Below are 24,421 nucleotides of genomic sequence, written 5' to 3'. Positions count from 1 at the left end.
AATTTGCATGCTTGTCTAGATAAAGAGTTTCCCCTGAAACACACTCCATAGCATGTCATTCCAAGGGAGAGGCATCCTATGCTTCTGTGACTTCTGGTGTTGCCTGAGATAACTTTTATTTTGGGGACTCAATCCTGTTCCCTTTGAAGAGGGTATATTTCACACATTTTCCTCCAGCCAACCAAGGAAGAAAAATCAGAGGTAAACATTCCTCCCTCAAGCTGAGCCCATAGATCAAAATTAGAATCTAAACAGTTATGTGAAGTAATACTGGTAAGAATGAGTGGTTAAAACTGGTTTAAACAGAACATTCTAAATTCTTTTATCAGACACCTGCAGGAATTCTAATTTATTTTAACGCATGCATCTAGCAATTCCAGAAACACAGCACATTTCAGCAGTATTGCCAATATCAGCTATTTAGGTAAAAGCCGTTAAAAATTTTGAAATAAAAATTTAAAAAGAAATTTAAATGAAATACTGTATCTTCTGTATCTAGAGCCAACCTAACTTCTGATTAGGGGAAAACTGGAATGTCTTTTCAAGCTTTGGCTAGATACTTCAAATCTAAACAAAGCTGAAATTATCAGATAATACCAGGAGATATAGAAATGAGACTTCATAGGACACAAATAGACACTTGTGCATGAAATGACAAGAGATGGCAACAGAGACTAAGGTCTGGATTCATTGCATTTATTTAAACTCAAATAATTTCCTTAGGAACTCCTATTTACTTGAGCAAGTCATATAGGTACTTTCAAGGAGTGATTAAGCCCATTCCATATCAAATTTCCTTCTGAGCGAGCTGCTGTTGACTATGTATGGATCCCAATTCTGCACATTAGTGAAGAGCCTAAAGTTCAGTGAGTCCAACCTGAGTCTTGCTTAAATACTGAATTTCAGGTGTACAATTTTAAAAACATTACTTCACAGGATTCTCAGTCCCTTTTCAAGAAGCATCTCTGCTCATTGCAATGGTTTGAGTTACAGGCTTTAATGCTTTTGAAATTCCTACTGTTCATGTGCCCCAAGCCTGAATGCATATTATCATTATAATCTGATTCTTGAAGCGTTTACATTTCTTTGAAGGGTTAATATAATAGGTTTCAAGTTCCTACATCACTTAAGTACTGCCAGAAGATTTCCTTCAGGAGAATTTGAAGTCTTGGCCTTAGTTCTCCCTGAACACCTGTGCTTTTCTAACAGACAGTAAAAAATATTTCACAATGACAGCATCTACCTCCCTATTTCACTTTCCCTGACAGACTGTTGCTTTTAACAGTAATCCCCTACATTGCTGATTGTTTTTTTTCTTTTGACAGGAACTCTGGACATGGGTAAATGCTAAGCTAGCTTGCATTGCATAGGAGAATCCAGATGCATTTGCCTCCTTGTGTGCAGGGTATATGGTTATTTTGTGTGTGTACAGCTCAACTGTAGTAGGACTACACATCCAAGACATAGTACAGCTTTCAGAGCTGTGAATTCTGGTACGAACAAGAGCTCAGAACACAAGCATAATGACTGAAATTCATATGGGAAGGTGTTTTGCTAATAAACAGTAACAATCTGAAAAAAACATCTCTAATAAAAAAGAATTCATAAGGTAGAAGCTATTACAACAGTAGAGCTGCTGCACTTGACACGTGAAATAAGGTATTAAAATAAAAAAGTAATGACAGTAATTATTAGTACTTACAAAACCAAGATGAGGAAGGGAGGGATGTAATTAATTTTTAGCCTTTAAGACACATGATCTAACAAAAAATAAATCTTCAATTTTATGAGGTGGGTTTTTTTTTTTGTTGTTTTGTTTTGGGTTTTTTTTGTGTTTTTTTTAAGAGAGTGGTTGAGACCATCTCTTGGACAATAGTGTAAGTAAGTGTAGGTGTTTATATGCTGGAATATGTAAGAAAACAGGCCTCCCCTAGGATATTCACAAGGTAGATGTCTACACTAGAACATTGCAATTTTTTTTTGTCTTTGTTCTCTAAAATTGAAAATTAAAGCTACTTTTCACTAAAAAAAAAAACCACCAAAAAAACCCCCCCCAAAAAACCCAAAACCCAAACCAAAAACAAACCTTCACAACAACTAACAGCTTGATACCACAATGAACTCTGAGCCCATCCCCTCTTGCCATATACACCTGAGCTCCTGATGGAATACAAACCACCATGGATACTGTCCTGTGCAGAACTTGAAAGAAACAAGCAGGAACAACACCGAAGGAATTCCCTTCACTGTCTTTAGTACTATATTGTGGTTTAACAAAATCAACATTGCCAAACTCCTTCTACTTTGCTGGTTTTCAGATGTTTTACTTTATTAATACATTTTCAGTATGTATTTTCTTCTGTCATTGCTCATGTTAAGTCTTTCACCTACCGCAGAACATGCCAGATTTCCTACTTACTGCATCAAAGTTTCTAAACTCACCAGGACTGAAGTCTGCAGCAGAAAACACTACTATAATATCAGTAAGTAAATTCAGCACGCATAGTACAAGTCTAAAAAGTTTTGATTTTTGATATCTGACACTATTTTAAAGGTACTTTGTGAAGTCAATATATGAAGTCACTTTAATGTTTAATGAACATGTTAGAGTACAGTAAAATTTGAGATGTACCCAATTTCTATAAGGGATCCCAAAAAGGGATAAGAAAGGGATCCCAAAAAGGCCACATAAGCTATGGATATTTTACATTTTAGGAACACTCTTGATTTTTAAAACTCCAGTGCAAAATTATCAAAACAGTACTTTGGATCTGTTTGTTCTCCAGTTTTTGCTGCACAGTAAAATTTAGTTTGGGGTTTGAAATGTACCGCTATGTCAGGGTTTTTTTAATTTCGTATTTAACCCATTCTACTTTTTAGGGTGGTAGAAGGCATGGTGGTGTGTGTTTGTTTTTTAAACAAAACAATGGCTAAGTTACTATTGCGTTAGTGAGCTATATATCAAGAAACTATACAGCTGAAGATATACAGCTGAAGACTGTTTTTGCATAACTATTTTATGATTTGCTACAAAAACTGGCTAAAACTTTGTTGTTAAGGAAGCAGCATAAGAATGATCACATTTATGACTAAATAGCAGCCTTGTAACTAATGTAGTATATGGGGTAGTATACAGTTGTCTTGACAGAACAATGAATGGATACTTATCTCTGCTCAGGGGACTGGGAAACCTGACAATTATCTGTTACCTAGTGCAATGAATATCCCATTGCTTACCACATGTCTACTATTTTTTAATGTGCAGTGATGTAAAATTACTGTCTAGACCAGGTTTTCTTCCCATCATATTAGTTCACTGAGAGTTCACCTGAGCAGCTTAAAGAAGGCACTTTATATTAAGCACAATGGCTTTGATCACTCTTAATTTACAATTACAGCAGAAAAAACAGGGCACTTCGACAATGTGAGATGATGTAGTTTATTTGGGGGACTTCTCTACTTATTCCAGTGTGCTTTTTATTGATTTTCTGTAATCCTGTACCTTGTGACTGCTTTTATCTGTGCACTGCTCTTGTGCTGCCTGTGCTGAAACAGTGAAAGGAGTTGTGCTGGCAATTTTATTTATGTGTAGGTCAAGAAGTAGAGGTCATCAGCACCCAACTAGATCCCACCTGAAGGGAACAAAGGAATAAACACACCCTATATAAGACCAACTTACTATATATTTCCTTAAATACAGTCCTTTGGGAAAAAAATGCTCCCAGCAGAAGAAAAAGAGATATGGTTAAAAAATGGCCTCATTTTGGCAGAAGAACTACTGAAGAGGTGTCTGCCGCCTTTATTATTCCAATCCCAGTGCTAGAGTTCATCACCTTCTTAACTGGTGTAACATAACTTTTTATGAAATCATGTTATAAACTTATTACTGAAATGAGCTGCATTCAAAGTACTACACAAGCAGTTACACTGTGCAAACCAGCTTTTACTTATAAAACTTTAGCAACGTTAAGAATGATTACTTTTGAAACATGACTGAAAAATTTGGAGGAAAGGGGAAGATTCAGATACAGCTTTGGCAGGAGAGAAAAATAAAATATAACCTTTTAACAGGCTTTAAAAAAACCACAAAACAAACCACAACAAAAACCAAACAACAAAAAGCCCCCAAAACACTACTCTGGGACTAACTGAGAGTCATTAATGACTTCATGTGAGGGGGACTCCACAGCTCAAGAAGAGTGAAGAGCCTGGTCTCCAAGTTACTGTGTCTCTACAGCACAGGGCATATTCTCCATGAAATGCCCTGGTCCCCAGGTCATCCAGACATGGGCAAACGGAGGGACAAGGCAGGTCCCACCACTATGGCTACAGATCCATGTGCCAGCTATGAAGCACCTCATGCAGTACCCTGCCCCTCAGTGTAGAAAAAGCCTCTCAGATTGAAGAAGGTGTCCAAGTAGTAAAGATGTCTAGATAGTAAAACATACAAGGAAACTACTTTGCACAGGTGCAAGGAAGTTTCACATTGCATATTTTAACTTCACATCATTGCTTGGGCCCAGGCAAACATGGTATTTTCTGCATGACAGTCATGGTAACGTATACCACATAACAGTGATTTCTTTGAATCTTCAACTCATCTGTTCTTTCTCAGGTAAAGTGGAAAAAAGGTTTGTGTGGGCCATGCAGTGGCATGAAAGGAAGTAACTCAGGCTAACTTTTGGTGAGGACAGATAGTTTCCCCAAGTTTCGTCCCTGTCTATGGAAAGAGACAAACAAAGCTTTCTTCAGAGGGCAACCTCGGACAAACATCAAAACCTGCCTCGCCCTTTGACAACACTGTTCTTTCACATGTTAAAGCAGCCACTGAGAACAGCCCAAGTAGGCTAAAGTTCTCATTTGTTAATACCACCCTTATCTTCTGCTATAAAATTTAACAGTATGAAGTACTTGTAAAATGCTACTGGAATCTATTTTTTATTCCTCAGGAAGCAGATTGTGTTAAAGTGTACATCTCTGAGGATTCTTACAACGAACCCTCCATGGTGTATACACATGGTTAAAACTACTGATCTGAAACTACTAGGGTATATTAAATCTGAAGGCTGTGAACAAAACAGTCATTTTCCCATTTCCTACAAAGGTTACCAAGGACACGTCACCCAGTTCTAAAGTTGGTTTAACCCAATGTAGGATCCTGCCTTCACCATGGGAAAAGTGCATCTCCTTTCCCTGTTGCTTCTGCTTCCCCTGTGTCAGGTCTACTGATCACTTGATGTGGGATGAGTTGGACTCATCTACTGGTCCAAATAAGAACTATATCTGCAAGTAAGACCAAAACTAAACACCCATTTTTTCATACACATTTTCAGTTAGATAAGTGTTATACTGACTTGACAAAAATGTGAAAATGCAGGCATAGTTGGCCTGCAGTTCATATGGACTTCATACATAAGCCAGTCACTTTCAAAGACTAGAAGTTCACTATATCTCTAGCCTAACGTACTTAATCACACCACTGAAAGTAAGCAACTAGTCAGATGAGCTTGTCTGAGACCTCCAAATCAGCTGTCAATCTAGTATTTCTGTCTAGGTCAGAAGGACTTCATTATTGCAAAGAGCTGGCAAGCTAAGGAAGCCTAGGAAGGACAACTGATTAGCCACCTAAGTTGCTTCACACAGTGACATACCACTGAATAAATTCTGAAAGATAGTTTTCCTTAATATACCAAATGATACCATCTCCTGCCAGAATATTCTAATATTTTTTTCTAATATAATGCTCTGTAGCTTTGTAGTTTCAAACAAACAGTAATAAAGGTGACAAATTCTGTTCTTAGCTATTCAACCTTTACGCTGCTCTAGACACTAACTTCAATAATATTCCTACTGCTCTGTAACAGCAAAAGGAGGAGATTGAGAAGCAGGCAGAAAAGTGAATGAAGGTATTTAAATAAATTCTTACATTAGGAACAGGGACAAACTACATTATTCAGTCATAGGCAAGAAAATCCACCTGGTACTTCCAAAGCAGAATGGTCTGTCCATTTATTACAAAGACTATGCTCTGTATGAAAAGGGCAGCATGAAGTGCAAAACAGTAACAGTTTTAAAAACTGTTTTCACTGTTGGTATTGACTGCCTCATAGCTGCATTAAAGCTACACCCAATCTCTAAAATACGGTAACAAGAAACCTAACAAGTTACCAAATAAGGTCCAATTTAAAAGCTAACTTGAAATTAAGCTGCAGAGTTAGCAGTAAGGAATGAGTTCAAGTATGCCACCTGGTCAAAACAGAACAAATTCCCCACAAAGACTATTTTAATTCCCAGTATTAAATACCTGCCAATGTGAAAGGCAATACTGTTGAAAAATAAATATTGACTAATATAGGGTCAGTTTTTCTAGACTGAGTATCAGGACACCCACAGCACAGTACACAAACATGGCAGAAAATCAAAATACTGCACCTGCAAGAATGAAGCTTTAACTGACAAAGTCTACTTTGCAACTGTGTCTCTATTCATCCAAGTATCCCTGAAACATCTGACAAATTCCTTCTGAGATGAGATACCATGTCCACCATAAGGTGAAAACCGCCTTATTTTCAGAAAAGCCCTCTGTGCTGAAGGCAGGGGGAGGGAGTGGGGTGGGGCAGGCAGGCAATGGAATAAAAAAAATAAAAAACAAAAAACAAAACAAAAAACCACACTGCATCAATACTATGAGAATCTCTTTAGCACATACAGAGGCTTGTGTTCACATACAGACATAAATGTCCATTTGACAATCACTGAAATATTTGCACCATTAGGAGGTTTGAAACAAGTTCCTGCTTCCTTCCTTTCCTTCAATTAGGCTTTCCCCACACATGACAAACTTCACCCTTTACACCTACTGATGCCTTTGTAGGACTTGCTGTTGGTATTGCTACAAGGTTACCTTTGAGCATACCCTAGTATCCTGAGGCACACCAGCTGCTAGCTGCCACCACAACCGCAGAGGGAGCTGCCCTTTCCTCACCTCTGCAGAGCAGCTTGCAGTGTCCCAGTGTTCTCCAAGGCACAGCTCTGGGAATCCACTCTGAAGCTTTCAGGCTGACCGGCAAAACATCAGCACAGAAAAACAGATGCCTGTACCAAAGGTCTTACGAAGCTAATGAAGTTCTCCACGCTTTCAGGCAATGCAATTGCATTCTGGCAATTAACGAGCAGAATATTTGATGGTACCATGACAGTGTAGTTTAGTATTTCCTAGGGCAGGCTCCCATTACAGAAACAATGGATTATGCCAAAATTAAAGATGATTTAGCCCAAAACCTCAAATAGTCTAAGATACAGAAACATCCTCTGCCACAAAAGCAGCTAAAGTTTCTTAGTCTTGATCAACATTCGTCCTACTTCATAACCTCATCGGTATCAATCAAGTCTGTCAAATCACACAAGTACAGGGGACAGTTTTTCTCAACGTTGACTCTATTTTTAATAAAGATTTAAGTTCTTACAGGACCCTCTTGCTACAAATATACATATTTCAAAAGACTCTGAATCCACCTTTATTTTGATAATAAGTACATGTAATTTTTAGCATGTTTAAGCAAAAAAGCAGATTTTGCACTTGTGTATTTTCCTTCACAAACAGAACAGAATTAATGTATCAGATGAACAAAAAGAACAGACACAGCTTCTAAAAAATTATCTGCTAATAAGCAGTATCATTGTCAGCTTTCTTCATTAGCCAGTTCAAGTAGTAGAGACAATGCGTATTTAGACAACCTGACCTACAACAGGTTAAGTTTATTGTTCTTCCTACCACTTCTCCAGTGATAATCCAACACTGGTAGAAATGAACTACTAGCTAAGTATACCACTGCCAAATGAAAGATTTGGGATCTAGCTCCCTACTCACCTGGTTCTGCAACACTCTACCACATTTAAATAAAGCAGCTAATAGTAACACCTCTGGTAAAATTCTTTATTAGAAGAGTAGATTTTTTTCTCAGTTACAAGAAAACTGTTTTTCACTGGAATCTTAGTAGGCAGGCACAGCAAATATGAAAGTGAAGGAAACCCTTTAAAAGATCAAAAGAATGCTAAACATGCCCTCACTGGCAGTTGAATTGCAAAAATCCAATTATTAACAAGCAAAGATCTATGGTAGGCTTTCTTGGCAGGTAATGTACTTGTAACCCAAGGACTGAAACTGTCACTGAACACTGACCAATAATGGTAATATGTTGAGAGAAAATTATGAAGTCAGCACTAAAGTTAGGGCACTGACTTGCCTCTAGACTGGGAATTCTAGAGACATAGTTTGGCCTCTCAGGGCCCTCAGCATAAACACAAAGTATCAATCTTGCAATACCCACCTGCAATACAGATGAGTAAGCATGCATTAGAGTAACAATATTTTAATAGTGGAAATATTCCTCAAGTTCATCAGTAGTTAGAAAAAAATAATGATTTAGGGAAGATTTTTTTTAGTTTTATATTTCACCCTCATGACTGATTTTCTATTTCCTCTACTTGTCTAGCTATCATATCAATGGAATGATAAACACTGTCCAAACAGCTGAGCCTTTACCACATGCCCTCAAATAGCTCTGTCTTGTTATGACTCCAGCTAGTCAAGTTATTTTCAGCAAAGGTCATCAAGTTCTGGAGTCCATTGGAAAGAAAGAAAAACAAAAAATCCCAGTATTTGTCAGTTTTATATCTATTGCAGCTGTCAAAGCAAATTATTCTAAAAAGGTATTTGATAAGCAGCCTGAATTGAAGTGTCAAGATAACCCCATTCTTATGAAGAAATAGATTTTTTGTTGTTATAGCTTGTTGTCCTTTTCTCTTCCTATAAATCCATATTAATAGCTAAATCTATACCCTAATTCAGAAATCAGGTAATTCTCATGCAGCTCATTATGGTCAGAAATAAGCCTATTTACAAAAATCCAAAGACATCTGGTTCAAAAGGAGGTCTTTATATTGCAGATTTTGAGGTATGACACATCAGCTTAATTCTCCATACTCTGTACCTACACGCCTCTTCCAATTGTGTGCAAATCTAGTGTGAAGCTTTACTCAATCACAATTAGTCCAACATGTGTCTTGTAAATGTGCACTTGGATTTTGAAATGTAATTATGCCTCACACATTGCCTGGAAAAAAAAAATTAAGTGCTGTATTTATTCCACATAAAATCTTTGGAATGAATAGTAAAAACAAAACCATCCTAGCTACACTTGATAAATATACCTTGGGCTGACCCTGTAGGGATGGAGGGAGAGAGTAGTTCAAATTCCTTGCTTATTCCAGACACATAAGAGGCCACAGCCAGACTGGAACACCATGAGGGCTCATCTCAGGAGATGCTGCTTTGCCAGCAGAGAAATGCCTGCGTCAAATGGACTAAAGCATTTAACTGACTTCACGTACACCAAATTGCTATGCTATCGTAAATCGTGTGTGATCATTACTTGCCTGGACTACACTGAAACTAGCAACCTAGGCCTATATATGCTATTAACTATTTTTTGGCCTGATCACTTCCCCACACATTGTTTACAATCAAAACATTTATTAATTAAAATGCAGCAATCTATGGTCAGTAATTCCCTTGGTGTCTAATTCAAAGTAACATGATTTGTCATTCCTTGCTTCTTCTATATGGAATAGAACAATTCTACCATATGGTACATGCAAATGCTATACAGAAAATAATCACACAATGACTTTTACCAGTATCAGCGTGAAAGGCAATGGTACTTAGCCAATAACAGCATAAAATGGAAGAAGCTGTCAAAGAACCGACTGAAAAACTAAGATTTGACATGTCACAGTTCATGTTAGTAGCACAGCTATATCTGAAGGGCCAAGCCAGCTACCATGGTCTAAACTGAATGGTCGTCTTACACTGAACTTTGAGCTTGTTTTCTTTCTTTGTCCACTTGCCCAAAGCAGGACAGTGATTTGCATGGTTATGCTAGCAATCCTGATATTGATTGCTAGCACTAGTAGCTCTCAGTGCCAGGGCTACTACCGCTGCTTCATTATACTTGGTACTGTCCAAACAAGAGCATACCAGTTTTCTTTGTTCATCACCTTTATAGCAGTGACAGATAGGATTGACTTGTCCTTAATTGTGTATTACTACAATTTTCCAGGGATAATTTCTATCAGTTTCATAAAAGGGATATGAAAGTTTCTGTATCATTTTAATAACTATGCCAGAATCAATGCATTTCCATTGACTTAGAAGTGCATTTAGTAGATATTATCATGATTACTCATTACACAATTCAAGGAAAGGTTAATCCATGCAATCATTCCCCCCCCTCCCCAACTTGAGGAAGACAGTTACTGCTGTGAGTTTTCAGAAGGGAATTTACAAGGATTGAGTGTTACCCTCTGTAACTTATGCAATGGAACATGAAAGTTATTCACAGCAATTGTGAAGTTACACAGTGATAACAACAAAGAAAGAACTATACATCAAACATGCCTGCTTAAGATACTGTAGTTACAGAAGGAAAACAGGAAGGTTATGGCCACAGAAAGATTATTACACACAGAAAGGTTATTGCCAGAAAAATCAGTGAATAGATGAAGTGCACGCACTTCATGCGGGATATTGTGTTTTTAATTCTGTTGAGATTTCCTCTTCTGTTGTAGAACCCAGCCTACCACTACTGTGCATGACGACACACTTGGATATAACAACTTACATGTAACTCAAATGGATGCATGAGAGCACCAAGTGTGAAACTGAAAGGGGGAGGAAATGAACAAAAAACTGAGTATAAGAACTCCATCAGTTCAACAAAGCACAAAGTATCATTCAGTGCCTACTATGCCAGAACCAGAGGTGTTACTTATGAAGGATCCAGGTTTTTAAATTTATTAAGTGATTCATTCCAATATTATTACAGTTGTACAACAGATGGGAAAGAAGTTCTCTTTGCAGAAAGAGACAGTTTAAAACCTGCCTCATTTCTATTTGGTGAGGAGCATGTGATCAAGGAAAGTGCATCTTTGACTACACAAACAAAAATAATCCAGAAACCTCAATAGAGCAACAAATTTAGAATTTCTTAATCAATCTAAACTTTTTTCTCAATCTAAATGTGGCAATTTATGCAAAAGTCTAAAAATAGTATTTTGAGTTCATACAAAACAAGGGAATAACATTTAAAATAACTTAAAACATTTAACACTACGTATCACCTACTGTGATTCTCTTCCAACAAACATTTTGTCCGTGTCCTATTGATTTTGCCAGTGTTTATTCATCCTCAAAGATCAGACTGAACATTGGGTCGTGTAATTTGTGACCAGATAGGTAGAGAGTTTGCATAGTTTGTAACACTGAATACTCAAGTGTTCTGCATGTGCATAGTAGGAGCTGTTTGTGACAGTTCAATAGGCCCAGACATGTACATGAATCTTTTAAAGCCTTAAGAATAAGAACCACCTTTGTCCAGGTCACTCTGGTTTGCCAGATAATTGACAGACAAATTATTAAATTCAATGAATAAACATCTTGTAATAAGTAGTTCAACCAGCTGACTCAAAGGTTTTTCAAACTTGCACTGTTGTGTCTGCTGGCCTGTAAAGGACTTACTCAAAGGAGCCCAAATTTCCACTGGAAACAGTTCTCCAACTCTAAATAAACATTTTGTATATTTATAACTATAGTATATATAAAGTATATAACTGTTGCTAGGAGTACGAGAGACTTCAAAATTTAGAGCTTTACTTTGATACTACTGCTTTTCATTCTACCTGGACCCCATGAATACAAAGATCTGAAAATTTAACAAAAGCATGCTCCTTACCAGTGTCACATAATAACAGTATTCTCAATCTGAAATAAGTTGACAGGTTTTGTTCAAATTCTGATTAGAAGTCAGCTCTTGGTTCATTTCAGCTGTTCTACCCATTCCTTATTACTACTATATATATATTAATACATATCTAGACAGACACAAACGTTTCTTGACCAATCATTTGGTTTTACAAACAAATATTTGGCACATCTCACTACAGAAATCCAGGCATTGTAAGTCATTTGGATGAGAATTCCAAGATCACAGGAAGACAGATCAACACCATGCTGACCTGCCGCCTGTCACTTAAGTGTTTTGCTAGAAAACCACCATGCAGTCAGCTGCTACAAAGCAAGAAACCCCACCATTATTCCAAGTCAGTGGATTTACGTTTATCCTATTTACATAAAGGAGGGAAATCCAGATGGGGTGGGGAGGCCAATGTGTAGCAACCTTTGCCACTAGCATATACAAACTTCACAGGACATCAAGTTCTGGAGTGCAAAGTAAATCATTACAGCCCATTTGTGTACATCTATACACTCAAGGAATTCAGACATGTTTGCCTAGTTACATTTTTTTGAGTCTTTGAACCCTAAACTTTTTTTTTTTTAAATGGACAGTTGATGATGGTGCTTTTCAGAAGCATCACCCTTAAGACAAAATTGAATTCCAGTTCAAACAGTAGATTAAACTGGACATCTGTTCAATTTTAATAAAGCATCTTTCATTTCATGCAAATCCATTACTGTAAAATGCTGTGTGTGAATGTACTGCTGTTAGCTACTCCAAGAGGTATCAGTATGAAGCAGTGACCTAGCTTTAAACACTCAGTTCTTACATTGCAGGTAAGCTTCTAGGAACCTGCTGGCAGATACAGTTGGGACATACTTTAAAGCAAGATTTTTGAAAAGCTGTCAATATTAGCATAATTTTGCTTCCAGCAGTCTAAGGTCAATTTTAATCACCGTTTCTGTCACAGGCAAAAGCAGAGTCTTTCAGTACATCAGAATGTCTCCAGACTTTAAGACATTGCATCTAAGTTTTTTGTGTAAGGCACGTGTTTCATAACCTCATTTTTAACAAAGTCTTACATAAGTTTTATTCTCACTTTCAAACTGTTACTTTAGGCCTGAACTGTAACATTCAAAAAAATGAGCCATCAGCTTCCCTTTTCAGCACTGGAAAGCTTTGTGCAGGACCTGGAGGAGAAGTAGAAACAAAACAGTGATTTTGCACTGTTTGGAGATCCAATGGACCTCTGACAGCAAGTTCCAACTGCCTTTATTTGGCTAACCATCAATGTGGAAAGATCAACTAGCTAATTCTATATATTGAAGGCTATGAAAACTATTGAAGAATTCCTTCTACTGATAAGAACTCAACTGCACTGAAAGACTAAGCATTATCAAGACTGAAGAACTGGCTCTCCAAATCAACTGTCCCTTCACATGCACAACATAGCTTATCTTGCCATTCTTGCCTCCTGTGCTTCCTTCCCTCCCAGGAAGTAAATAAGGCAATAGTATCTTATTAGATATATACTATTTATCTTCACTGTTCTCACTTCTACTTCCTTTGACTTTGGAGAAGAAATCTGCTGCTTTCCAGAACATCCAGAGACCTGATAGAGATTCAGGGTCACACATACAGTTCTGCTGCATCCAGTTGCACCTCACCTCTTAGGTCACTTATATCTATTGAGATGAATTACACAAGTGAGTGAATCCTACAACAGTGTCTCATGGTGAGAGGCTTCTTGCACACAGGAACTTGTTGCTCACACTTTTAGCTTCAAAAGGATGGAGCTGCTACTACATTTGTTACCCATTGGTTTTGCACAGACTAGGGAAGATATGCATGTTAAGAGTCTCCTTTGCACCAAGTTAGTTCCTTTTTAAATGCATTTATACTAAATGATTTTTTTAATAGGGAACAAAAAAACCTTTCTGTAGACCAAGCCATTAGCAGTCTCAAGTGTGGAAGCAGCCTAAGTGCTCAAGTTGCCTCCAGCAGTAAAGATGGCACAGCCTTCTAAACAGCATTAAACATTTAGGGACCTAAGCTACTAATGAAACATACTAATTCTTAAGCCACTAATATACGGACGTAAATGCAGTCTTACATACAAACATAAGCAGGTAACACCTTATGTGAGCCACCCTGAAAACAGATTAAAGCATACTTATTAGCTATATGGTTAAGTGCTTACTTAGGAAAAGACAGTGCATAAGCATGCTTTTCTCTTAAGTACAAGTGCACAGGTGGCTAAACAGGAAAATTCTCTACTACATATCATGCAACTTTATTAACAAATCAGTATTTTTCAAACTCAAACACAAGTTAGAATCAAATGAAACTCAAAACTCAAGGCAGAAGTGAAAATTAAACTACTCCTGTACGTTTCATATGCAAAAAAATCTGATTTTGACTGTCAACTTTTACTTTTTTCTTTTTTTTTTTTTTTTGAGATGGAAAAGGAATACTTTTGAGGTTGCAGAATCTGAAAAATATTTATCTCAAAAGACAGGGCTTTTTTTTTAGAAAGGTTAAGCAACTAAAAGCTTGGACATTACAGCTAAAATTAGTAATCCTGACAGAAGATGCTCATTGCTATACTTGATTATTAATAAAGTGATTTAATTTTACCCTCTTCCCTGAAACCACAGGCTAATGATGAAGAGCAGAGGCTACTGTGAGAATCTGGGAATCCTGCCAGTTCCTAGTTCATTTGGATCTATCAAAAGGTCAAGTACAGCCTAAGCACCAGAGCCAATAAAGAGGCATTGCCATCTTTCATTACTGCAGACAGGAGCTAACCAGGATGCCACAAAAATCCACCCCTCTAAAGCAGCTAGTTATATACAGAATCACATCATAAACTTTTTCCAGAGCTATCTACTGCCACCTGAGAATAGCACATGGCCAAGTAAATCCAGTGCAGACACAACTCATAGGTCTCGCATAAGAATACACATCCTCTCAGCACCTCCAGTTTGGTATCTCCCCAATCTGAGGCTAATGCAAGGAAGAGGCACCTGCATGATGGCCTTTCACTCAGATTAATTTCCTCTATCACCAGCTCTTACTCTCCAGTTTTCAAAACACCTTTTTCTTCTCCAGCATTGTCACATATTAAACCCATGCAGTTTCAGCATACTATGATCTGCTGATATAATACAGTCACTTTGGAATTCCGCTCATGGATCAGAAGCCTGTACAGAATCCCATACAGAACAGATACCATAGAACCCTATTGCCATCAGTAAGTGAACTGAACTTAGACCACACAGTGGAAGCAACACTGACACATTGTGACTAAATGGCATATTAATTTAAGATCTTTACCAGCATGAAACTTTTGACAAGAAATCAAAGCTATCACAATCTATTGTTTCTCAAAGTAACAGTTCAGTAATATACATTGTTTTGAAAACACTTTAAGTTCCAAGAAGGAAACATTTTCTGAGACACTCTGATCAAATAATTCCATCATAAAATGCTTATAGATACACTTTCCTCCCACCCCTCTATCTGGGCTCACAAGGACAATAAGGAGGGAGCACGTCAATGTAACCTAAATTGTTCCAAGCCAGCCTTTATTCTTCACACACAAATAATTACAAACAATGGTGTTAGGCCATTCCAGACTTAATGGGTTCCCTGGGACCTTATCATTAAGTAATATGGAAAATCCAAATAAGAAAGTTTATTTTTTTCAGTGTATTTGACACCACCTTTGGGAAGTGAACAAAGACACACTGTCAAAAGCAGAAACGTGCACAAAATGTTACCGTTTGTTGCCCATGAATGCAGAGGTATACTTACTTAACGAAAGAAATTCCACTGCTCTCCTGAGATTTCCTCCCTTTAGTTGAATTTAGTGCCAAGTTCATTCAGCTAAAGTTTGGGTTGTGTTAGCATGCCAGATGCAAGTTCCTGTAATTCAGGTCTGTTAGTCAAAAATTATGTGCCAAGCAAAAACTTGGTCTTACATAGTAACCTAAAAGTCACATGAATTAAAAAATGACCACTAACAGACCATCCTTGGCCGTTACTTTACACAATTCAAGCACTGCTTTTAATTGAAAATACTTAGTAAATAAAAACATTTACCTATTGTGCAGCCTAATTTTGTGTAATTTCTTCTCCAGCTATGTCTTTTGTACATGTTAAGGGATCACAAATTTCTACATTGCTCAGTGACTACAGTATGGCCTCTGAAGTGTCTTCAGTTCCTTCAGAAGCTTCAGCTTCTTCTGAAGTAACACTCAGGTGACAAATTCTTTTCATATGAAAACCATCAATGTAAGACAAATATTCACTAGAATGTGGTCAAAAGAACTTAGGAAGTACAAGGACAGGTCCTGGCAGGACCAGGGAAGCAGCTTTGTATGTGACAGCAAGATAGGAGTAGGGAAGATCTTAAACCAAGAGGAATATAATTTAATTAAAAATGAGAGGGGAAAAAGAATAGAAGCTGTCTCATTTAAAACAAAGTATGCCTGGTATCAAAATTTCCATAGTTTCAAGTGGATATGTACATTACATTACACTACCAATATCTGCTACTATAAGGAAGAACAAGCAGAATTAGATCCATGACTCTCAAATACCAGAATAAAACTTTAGTGCAAACATTACAACTGAACCAGACTTGGGTTCATTTTTTTCTGAAAAACTGTTAAGGAAAATTTGTGTTGGTTTTAATTTTTTAACACAAAATTTTATATTTTTAACAAAAAGATATGCTGTATGAAATGTATACATAGACTTCAGATTTTCTCTTTTTATCAAAAAATAAGCTGGAAAGCTTCTTACTAAAACTTAAACGAATTGGAAAGCCCCCAAACAGCTTTTATGTAAAAGCACTGATCTTTTTTTTTCCTATGAAAATATAATTCATAACTACTGCTTTACATTAAATACACAACTACTTTTAGATATGATGTGGGTTTTCAATATATTTTTTAAATAAACTAACATTAGGGCTACAGCAAAGTCTGCAAAATGAACTATGCAGAAACAGGGCATGCAGTGTGTAAGCACACAGTAATTGTGGTAAGCCAAAGCGCCACAGCATATGTGATCAGATGGACTAGGTATATCTAGGTTGTCATTTAATGTTAGCCAATTGCTTAGAAAAGCCACACTACTGAGCAAAAAAATTTTTCGCTTGTCTGAGATTTTCTTCATTTTAATTGCAATAAAAAATAAAAATAGAAGGTAGAGGACAAAACTTTCTTTTGTTTGGGTTATACTCAGTTAACACTTCATAAACAAAAAAAATATTTGTTTCAAGCAGTACAATCAAACCTGAAAAAACTCTGTAAGCCATAAATATCTCTAATAGAACTGATACAGAATTATATTATCGAATTAAAGACTACTGACAAGTATGCTTACTGTCCTATGAAACAGGCACATCACCAAGAAAAATATGCCATTGCATCAATAACATGAACTTATTTTATCCACACAAGATGAAATCAGCAAGCAATGAGACATGAATGAATTGCTGGGAAAGTTTATTTTTAAACACTGACTTGACACAGAATATACTCTGCAATACAATCTCTGAAGTTAATTCATTAAATTCAGAACATTCAAACAGGTAAATAATTTCAAGACAGAACAATCACCAGTTTTGCTTTAACACATTTAATTATTTCATTACAGCAAACTAAGAACAAACTACTACATAAACAATTAAACCCCCACTTATACCAAAGTACCATACAGAATCATAGGTACTATTTTGAAGTTTGTAAAAGCAGCACAGTAATGCCTTTGCAGATTAGTCTTCATACTTCTTACAGAGCATGTAGCAGAACTATTAGCAAACAGAAGCTGGTTTTCTCTGAACACTAATTAGAAACTCAAGAATGCAAGTCATAAGGGCAGGAAGACAGACAAATCCTTAAGAAAAATATGACTTACCAGACAGACAAGTTTAGCTGTGTCTCAAATGCAGAGGAAGTAAGAAATTTCTGTGTATGTAGATCTTGTTTATTTAGCCCTTTATGAAGGTTTCTCTCAAGAAATTAGTTTAACTTGCATGCAAGAGTCTGAAAAAGAAAAGAGAAAGAATCTGAGCTGCTGGCTGATGTTTATTCTAAGAACATTTGAGCTATTTTCAGCAGCAATGGGCTTGCCTACAATCAAAATGAAAATGCAATACAGAATAACCAGGCTCTCAAGCCAAGCTAAAAAAAAAATAAAAATAAAAAAAATCAGGAAATCCATAGCAAAAATCTTTGTTCGCTGTCCAAATTTTTATTTAAAGAAACAGAAAGAGCAGGGAACAACCACTGTGGACGGTGAACAAAAAAATACTTTTAAAAGGAAATCTGGGACCTTGAAGACTATTACCTGTAGCTCAGGAAATGAACCACCATGGATTTTTTTTTTAATGTGAAAACCACATTTTGAGTTTGGTTATCTCTAAAGATGCTTTGCCTTCTTTACACAAGGGCTCATCTGAGATGGAAGTATTTCTATTTGCATTTAAGTGCATCCTGTCTGGCTGGTATACACATCTTAGCACAGGACAAATCAGTTCACCAAGACTGAAGCCAGCAGTTTGTTTCTAGTTTGCATCTTAAGTTTCCAGTTTCAGCACCAGTGCTGTTTTGGATGCTTAGTGACCTGAAGCTGCTGGCACTCCATTTTTTCTACCAGGACCATTCAGTGACATGATAAAGATCTCGCTGCCCTCTTCTGCCACATCCCCAACCAGCCAGCTTACCCTCCCATAATGTAAAAATACTGGGAGACGTAAAGTACAAATACAAATTAATGACTACAGAAAAAAACCCCAAAACATCTTGATGGGTACATAACAGCTAATTACTTTGAAGTTTCACACAACACAAGTAAACTAAGTCAGTGAAAAACCACCATTGTTGTTTAACTTTTTGCAGCTTCTTCTGGCACAGGCAGAAGCTTCCAAGATGTCCCTCTATATATCTCAGCAATTCTGACAGACACAACTTACTTTGCTTCGCCGTAACAACTTTTCATACATGTCCACATAGTTAGGCACTGCCACTGAAAAACTTGTTACGTTTATTCAAGGAAATGTTATGAGATTTGAAGTTACTCTCTACTCAAAACCTTAAACAGGCTGGTGTGAGAAAATTAGAAAATGTTTCAGTATCTATTAGATTTCCAATCAAGGCTACTTAAGCACAGTCATTTGAAAATGTTTTAGAATGCCATGGGTCACCTTAATTTCTAATTTATTTGTGAACAGTAACTATTTGAAAGGTATACTGACACATGAAACAGGACGCCACACACACAGGCTATTTAGTAAACCATTAAAATAGTAAAGCAATGCTCACTTAAAAACAAACAAAAAGCATATTTGTTCCTGAAGACTCATATAAAAATCATTGCTATAATACACTTATAACAATAATGAAAAAGAATTTGTGCTATATTTTTATACTCGGCAGCTTTCTGGATTAGCTCAAAAGCATCCCTTCCATTTGATCCCAACTATTTTTAATATTACTGTAGTTAAAAGTAGCTACAACAAACAAACACAATTCCACAAACGCTAAATACCAACCCATTAAATTAATCATTATTGCTGCCTCATTCCAAATGGCTAGTTTAGGACTATTATTTTACCACAAAACTAGTTCACAGACATTAAAAACCTCCGTTTATATTTAACTTGAGATCCATGAATAAAGAGATTTAAGGACTCCCATAGCTTAAATTTCAGACAGTGTGTCAATTATAGCCAACTTGAGAGCTGTAACGGTCAGGTGGAACATGCAGTATAGTTTGTAAATAAATACAAGATCTGTATGTACCAGACCACTAGTGCAAGATGCTACATTACCTTGCTATCCATAACGCTTCCATCTGGTGGTTACAAGCCAAATCAACAAATATCTGTAAGCCAAATACTAATACTATGCAAATATGAAAATTGAAGAATGTGTTAAAATCATTATTAGCAGTATCAATTTACTACTGAAGTAATTGAATACACAATGCTTTGCAGCACAGCATTTCTTTTCTGAAGCATTTTCTCAGAAGGCAGATTTACCATCAGCACTTAACCTATTTTGGTACCTTGTTTCTTCATACACTTTCTGCAGCTGTTTTTGTGTAAATAACAATTTACCCATTAGTATTTATAGCCTTTACTAAACATGACAAAAGCACTGTTGCTGAAATGTGCTTTTATTACTGGATATAAATCAGATGATCTTTATCTACAGGAAACATTAGATGCCATAAATTTCACATATGCCATCTAGGTCTCAGAGAAATGTATCTGTGTGCTTATTAGTAAAACAGACAAATATGTCACTACTACCAAGATTACCACCTTATGCTTTTCAGAGACTGATAATAATCGTATCTCCTATTTTGTGGCTATCAGCAATGGTAAAATCAAGCATATAATTTCTTTAGTGGCACACTGCACTGCAATTTAATCAATGGTTCATATTGAGCAATTCAAACATGATCAAGAAGTGTACAGTTCACACTGTTAATGTGGGTACTTGGTGGAAGTCTGCAAGAGCTCCATGACCAGATGCTACAGGACAGATTTCTGATAAACGAGAAGAATCTTTATAGATGAGAAATACAGAAAATTGCTGATAGACAAAAAAGCTACATACCTGTTCCAGTGCACATATTCATATAAAGGAAATATAAACTTTTCTAGACCTAACCTTTCAAACACAGTTGACTCACTGAAGCTTCTTCACATGGAATGGCTGAAGAATCCTCCTTTTGAGAAGTTTCCCTGTGTACATTTCAAGATGTGTAGATGAACACTATACAACTAGGTGTAATGACTTTTTTCTTTTTTTATTATTCTATACATGTTTGTATTCAGATCTTCCAATGGTAGTGGAATATCTTCTAGTAACATGATAATGTGTCTAAATGAATTACATGTTACCTGCCCCAGAAGAAAGAAGGAGTATGGATAAGGGTTGGTTTTTTTTCATTTTTTATTTTTTCCAAATAACCACATTTCTTGAATTTGAACTGAACTATGACAGATAACATTAAATGCATTTAACATTAGAGAACACAAGCACAATGCATGAGCTGCGCATTTGCAAATGTCTCTTAAGAGAGTTCATTCATAGAACCGACGATTTCAATCTCTGAAATGAGTATTTCCCATATTACAGAAAAAATCTACAGGACAGGAGGGAAGCCATCAACCACATTCTTTGTCCTAGTCTTGCACATGTCTTGGACACATATGATCCTGAAGGATCTTAAAAATATGAACTTTTTTTCAACGTCTCAGGTGTGTTTTCAGTAGCTTTCACTGCTGAAAAGCAACGGAGCTATGAAGAAGGGTGGCCGTTCTCCTGGATGGAATGGAATACCTAGTTACACACAGATCATATAAACCATCGCTTGTGGTTGTTCCTACATAATGTAAAATAAACAAAAAACACATGGACACATGCATTAACTGAACCTACTGCCAGGCATGCCTGCCTTCAGACAAATGCATCATATGCCTATAAAGCCAAAGGATGAAAATAGATGGGAAAAGATTAATCTCCAGTGACATCAGTTTAATTTCTAAAGTTCAGCTAGATGATGCGAACCTAAAATACTAACATCAGATGTGTTGTAATTGGCCTTCACCTATGCTCAGTATGAACATGCTCAGGAATGAAAGGGTGACAATGGTCACAAGTTGATCAGAACAAATACCTGAAGAGTCTGTTTCTTGAGAATTGGTTTGAGGTTCATTTCTTTGATAGAAATAGTCAACACCTCACTTGGAACATTTCTGCTCTATTTCATTCATATCTGACAAGATATTTACAAGTACCACAAATCTACTAAAAAATTACTTACTGATTGTCAGTTTATACTTTTTCTCCTACTTAATATATTAGGATCAATCATTACGTGTTAGCATAGGAAACCTGGTATAAATTGCCCACCAATGAGAGGTTCATTTTTATATGTAAACTTCTTTGGAAAAGAATAGAAGAAAAATTAGATCAGCCCCTTTCTCCTACTCCAAAATTTCTAGGGCCTTGTTAACCATAAAAGATTCTTAAATTCTCACTAGGGCAAATCTATACACTGATCAAAAGTCACGCTAAACTTCCAATTAAGCACAGTAATCAAGGCTTGACTGAGGTTAACAGGTAGGAGATTTTTAGGTAGGAAAGCACTGCACACAGCCGCCTTCTGTATTAACAGTTATTGCCCTCCCCCCTATTGTTAAATGCACTTGGCATTCTATCCAGGTTACTTCTAAATACATCTTGATGCCCTATGTCATCATGCGTGCCTCACGTAGTGGCGATAGCTTAAGAATTGTTGTATTAGTACGACAGCACATATAAGAATGGGTACAAATACACATGCAGTTTTCTTCAGTTAGCTACGTATAAAAAGGTACTTCGGAATTTTTCTAGACCATTATATGAAGAACTCCTGAAAAACCTTCAACATTAAAAAAACCACATGAACAACAAATCCTGAATGTCAGTTTCTACTACAGTTTCATTAAAGCTACACATTGAAAAAGGTGGATCATCTGTTGAAAAAAAAATTGACTCAAACTTTCAGAACATAGGATTTCACATTGCAAGAAAGAATATGTAGGCAGCCAAGTTACTGTGACAGTTACATCTGACACTCTTTTTTTAACCCTAAAAAACCCCCATAAGTCACCTCAATGAACTACTCATGGTGATTATGTTAAAATTCAAAAATTCTCCAAGAGTGGCTACAAAGCAGTCTTGCTTTTATGTACGTATCTGTCCCAGCACACATCGCAACAGAATCTTTGGTCAAGACATTTCAAGAAGTGGAAAGTTATCTACATCCCTCAGGAGCAATGAATTGCAACCTGTGTGAATAGTACAGAAGTGACACACACAGCATTTACCGCTGCTTTATGACTTCATAATTCCCATACTGAAGCTCTGATTAGAAAACTCTCATCTTTAAGGAAACTTTCAAAGAAGACTGAAGTTTGTTGAAGCCCAAACAATGGAACATTTTTTTTTTTATTGCTCTGTTAGCACGTTGGTTTCCCACATAAGCAATTTTGTTCTCCAGTATCTCAGTATATCCCAAAATAGCTCTCCACACTAAAAAAGTAAAGTGCTCTACCCTGCCTAAAGAGGTTGGGTTTTTTTCCATCATTTCCTTCAAACAATTAATGGTGGATGGCCCACCTCACTAATATCATTAGGTAATAATAAAGTTATTAAACTTTTCTCTCCAAGTTTGGTATAAGAGTGTTTCATCCCTCTGTAACTCACTGGAAAATCTTGGAAACTGGGAAGGAAGACCAAAAAGAAGCAGCTTGGAATTGTGGTTTTTTTTGGCTTGCGTTCCTCAGAAAGCACTCAAGAGCCAGCCAAGAGTTATCAGGCAATCTCTGATCCAGCAGAATATCTAAGAAGCCTGAATTTGTTACAGAAGTGTTTTACTGATAACTCACACCTTTGAAAGATGCAGATCAAGACATCAAGTACAAAGAATCATGCTCTCACTTCATTAACATCAACTGATGTTTGTACAAAACGGCAGATGTTTGATGAAGAGTTGCCTCTGCTGTTGCTCTCTAGAACAGCAGATCTGCGTTCTCTTTAAAAGACACCATCTGTCTTTAGCTATATTCAGTTCTCATTTTTTACTTTGGAATTTGTTAAGTCTGTTCCCCACGCCTGATTATAATAAAATTTTGTCTGGTGATAGAAAAAAATTATGAGACTGAAAACTCTAGCCAGATTTTTGTGAAAGACATTTTGTAAACAAGCAGCTCTGCCATCACAGTAAGTTGAGTTTACCATACGACTTCAATTTGCTTTTCAGGAATCTTGATGTATCTGAGAACTTTTACAAAAGCTACAAAGTGTCACTGACTGTCTTTATGGCTAGATGTTTCTGAAGATAGGAAAGGCTTTGATATAGAGGCAGCATCTATGAACTTGTGACCTTCTTTACACTTCTTTGAGATCTAATACACTAAAACCAAAACAACATAAGATGCTTATCAAGGCAAAACATCTCTGGAAAATTAATCTGTTTCCTAAATAGAAGCTGGAAAGATGGCTAGTACCAGATTTTCTGCCAGTCACCTTTGGCAAAACTGGATTGAATTTCATTGCTGCAGATTTAGTTTGGTATCTAAGGTCTCAAACCCAATGTTTTGTGAGTCACTGAAATGGTTGTAATTTTTAGTATGTGTAATAACAGCATTATATAATATAGAATCCTTTAAAAATTACAATACCTTTAAATGAGCACCAAATAAATACATTAAAACATGACACTCTCAAGCCTGAAATGACATCACATGTATTTAAAAAAACCCAACTATTAAAAGCATATTATCTAAATATTTAGACCCTCTTGGTCATCTGTTGTAACCAGTTCCAGTGCTTACACCAATTTCATATAACTAGCAGCAAACCATGTAACTGCTCTCCTAATGATGTGAAAAGCACTACAGTCACTGCAGCTATCACTACGAAACTGGACCAAGAGAATGATATGCCTGCTAAGAGCACTATTTTGCTAGTAAAACTAACTTCCTCTGTTCCAAGAGTAAACAGTTAAGAACGTGTGGGGAAATAAGTATGAAAAGGCCTTTTCAGGAAATGGAG

The 24,421-nt window shown here is 36.6% G+C and overlaps 1 protein-coding gene across 11 annotated transcripts in view; it reads right to left on the bottom strand.

The window, feature by feature from the left end:
* Positions 1 to 24,421, bottom strand: part of SORBS2 (sorbin and SH3 domain containing 2) — a 188,346-nt gene that overhangs the window by 127,415 nt on the left and 36,510 nt on the right. For all 11 annotated transcript variants that reach the window (XM_075027196.1, XM_075027276.1, XM_075027340.1 and 8 more), the window contains one exon: positions 17,724 to 17,851. The gene's annotated coding sequence lies outside the window, so the exon portion shown is untranslated. The remainder of the gene's footprint in view (positions 1 to 17,723; positions 17,852 to 24,421) is intronic.

The sequence above is a fragment of the Buteo buteo genome, chromosome 1 (genome assembly GCF_964188355.1).
Source record: "Buteo buteo chromosome 1, bButBut1.hap1.1, whole genome shotgun sequence".
Taxonomy (NCBI): domain Eukaryota; kingdom Metazoa; phylum Chordata; class Aves; order Accipitriformes; family Accipitridae; genus Buteo; species Buteo buteo.
This window is presented reverse-complemented; position numbering and strand designations above follow the sequence as displayed.